This window comes from Plectropomus leopardus, chromosome 12 (assembly GCF_026936395.1).
Source record: "Plectropomus leopardus strain MGB_pleo_1.0 chromosome 12, ASM2693639v1, whole genome shotgun sequence".
Lineage (NCBI taxonomy): Eukaryota > Metazoa > Chordata > Actinopteri > Perciformes > Serranidae > Plectropomus > Plectropomus leopardus.
In genome coordinates this window covers 28,454,214-28,457,451 of record NC_142187.1, presented here as the reverse complement: position 1 = coordinate 28,457,451, position 3,238 = coordinate 28,454,214, and the positions used below count along the sequence as shown (strand labels likewise).

At 38.7% G+C, this 3,238-nt stretch overlaps 1 long non-coding RNA gene across 1 annotated transcript; it reads left to right on the top strand.

Moving 5' to 3' along the window:
- Positions 1-502: 502 nt before the first annotated feature.
- Positions 503-2,872, top strand: LOC148188122 (uncharacterized). Its single transcript, XR_015778140.1, has 3 exons — positions 503-626; positions 1,096-1,185; positions 2,178-2,872. It is a non-coding gene; the product is annotated as an uncharacterized LOC148188122 (long non-coding RNA).
- The last annotated feature ends 366 nt before the right edge of the window (positions 2,873-3,238 follow it).

Sequence of the window (3,238 nt, the reverse complement as noted above, 5' to 3'; positions counted from 1 at the left end):
CTGCGTGATGTAGGTACACTTCTGTATGGTATTTGTTAACTAAAGGACATGCAACACACTACTCGTAAAACGTCATTATTAAATAGTTGTGAAATAGTTGAGAAAATAAATTACGTATTAAACATATATACAGCAATAATATATCAAGACCACATATATGCAAATGGTACAAAAAGGTACATGAAGATTATGGTATATACAAGGGGAAACACCATATGGCAGGTCTGTTGGTCCTTACAGAATATTGGGGCCTCTTTTTGGGTTTGTTATGGCCTGAGATGCCTGATTACATGCAGCCAATGAGCCAACATGAGCAACACCAGACTCCCAGAGCTGAACACCTAATTTAGTGACATAATTAGTTACACCTGTGTTTGACGAGTCTGAATGTCTGCCAGCAGGAATGTCTAACAATTGGCTGTCTTGGTGCACGAACGCACACGCGCACACACACACACACACACACACACACACACACACACACACACACACACACACACACAGAATCTTTTGCAAACTCTTTCTAATGAGCGTCATGTCCTCACATTGCTGATAGGGTAGTAACAGACTTTCATTCTTGTAGGAATAAGATCAGGTGTGGATCAGTTCACCATGGAGACATGGAGGTGGGTGTCCACAGGAAGAGGACTGTGAGTGGGCTTTATCACTCCACAGCAGACATTTTTGACATGGCATAGTTGGAGAAGCACAGGTGTTTTTATTAACATTAATGATAGCTGCATTCTGGAGACGGCCCTGGTATTGTGCATGCTGGCTCACTCGGACGCTTACCAAAACTGAGCAATCATTAATGTTATGAATTTCTGTATTGTATTTTTATATGACAAGTCAAAATGTCTGATGTAAAAGAGGTCGGTGGCTGTTACTGGCTGGTTAAGTTAAAAGAAGGATTTATTCTTCTGCATTGAATAGACACCATAACGACAGCTTAGGCTCAGCATAGACACGCACCCTTTGCTATAACGTGCACCTTAGAGAACTACATGTTGCAGTGACACAGGCCTTTTTATTTTTGTAAATTGAAAACCATTTTCCCTAGCAGAAATAACTTTTTTTTAATCTCTTATTTCACAGATAATAAGCAATAAATTAAGAAGAGCCCGAGGTTGCCAACCATTGGTTTACGGCATGGATGTATTAAGAGACCTGGATACAGCATTGGAGGTGGGATAAAAGTTGTTCAGTGGTTCATAAAGCAAAAAAAAGCTAAATTTCTGTAGTATTAAATTACCAGGCTACTTCGGTTTAGCGCTCTGCTAACTTAAATGGGGATCAAAAGATTTCATTTTGCGGCTGCTGCTACACCTTCAAAATGTTGTCAGACTGACTGGATCAAATCCTGATGGTGAAAGGAGTCATCTCGTGAGGGTTGTAAACATAGACTGTATATAAAAATGGGCGACACAATCCCACTTACCCCCGCTATCCTTAAGTGAGGTTAAAATATACAAGACACGGGCGTTGCTGTCTTGCAATGGTGATGTCAATGAGAGCTGGATTTTGCTTGTTTTGTTTGTTTGAAGTTTGCTGCAAAGTTACGTCATACATGATATTGCTAACAACATATATGACGTTATATACTTGGGGCTTTTGCAAACACTCTGTTGTCTTACCTTAGGACAAATGTTGACATCGTTGTTTGTCTTCTTTACATGCAACACAGCTTAATCCAAAACAGGATAAAATACACTCCATTCTCTACCCTCGTATCAGTTTTGCATTTAGCCCATGCACATCAGTTGACCATATTTTCAAGTTATAACTGCATAAATTTCAATAAAACTGCAGGGAAATCAAAATTTCTGATGCTTTTCTACGATCAGGATGTCCAAGTGCATCATGTAGCTGTGCAAAATATGATCGGCTTGTGGCATTCGAGGGCTGGACTTAGCAATAGGCCACCTGGGCGTCAAGAGTTGTAGTGTAAATCCAGTCATACAGACACTTCAGCTTAAAAAAAAAAAAAAAATCAAAACAAGATTTACTTATGGCGACAGAATTACCCATCCATGTGATAGAATTTTTAAACAAAAATCAAGCATTTGATCAAAATGAGTATGGGCTGATTTTTTTTGTTGAAATGCTCCAGTATCTGCATTCTCATCTGCTCCTTTAATATTCCTTACCCTTTTAATATTTCTGTCTCCATCTTTAAGCCAGTTAACCAGTGTGGTTGTTTCTGTCCTTGATCATCGGCTGACCAGTCAGGCACGTTGGCTCCATCCAAGGAAAAACCCGCATTTGCCTCCACCAGCCTTTGAAGTATCCGGGTGCAACCAACAAGTCATTCCTCTTTGAAGCATATTAGCTGGAAACTGAGCCTTTTGATCTTTCTCTTCTTTAATTTAACCTTGTTTGTTGCCGCGGGACTTTGTCTGCAAGCAGACAGCATTTAATGGCATAATTGACAGTATTTGGTTTAATCTGTTTTGAGTGTTAAACAGTGGCGGCTTATTTCACTAAGACATTCAAATGTCGGGCTACAGACTGAGATACTGGTATCTAATACTGTTCAGTTTATGTATTTTTGTGCATATTCTGCTTCATTTGGACCATGTTTCTTCAACTTTTTAATGACTACAGAGGCGCTGCCAAATTTCTCAAATGATGGATGGATGATCCCGACTTTTTGAGAGAATTGATTAAGTTGGCACACGTTCAGCTCTTACTGATTATGTGCCAGCTTACTTTTACTACATGAGCATGCTATCAATCATTTTAAGAAAATCAGATGAAAAATAAGGATAACCACAGCAGTATAGAAAAGGTCCTCTGTATTTCTTTTGTGTGTATGAATATGTGTATTACAGTAAAATCAATACCACGGAAAAGAAAAGCTGAAAAATTACTATTCAAGGTAAAAATGACATCTGTTGGTTTGATGAACAATGATGAATTGCCACAATCTTTTAGTTTTTCTTTTTTTTATGAATCATTTCTTTTCTTGGTGTCTGTTGTTTTGACTATTCACAGGAAACTGATTATACTCAAAGCCAAGAACATCAATCCACTCCCATCAGAATTAATACAAAACTATTACAGAATCCAGCTCAATGAGTAAAAAAACAACATGCCGCCAGCAAATAAACACAAGCAAAACACTTGATTATGTAAAAATGATTCTCTTGACCTGTTTGCTCTTGCACTGAGTGCACTTGGCCTCAGTCCTGATGACTGACAGGATGAGAGTCGGTCAGATTGGATGAAAATGGAGCAA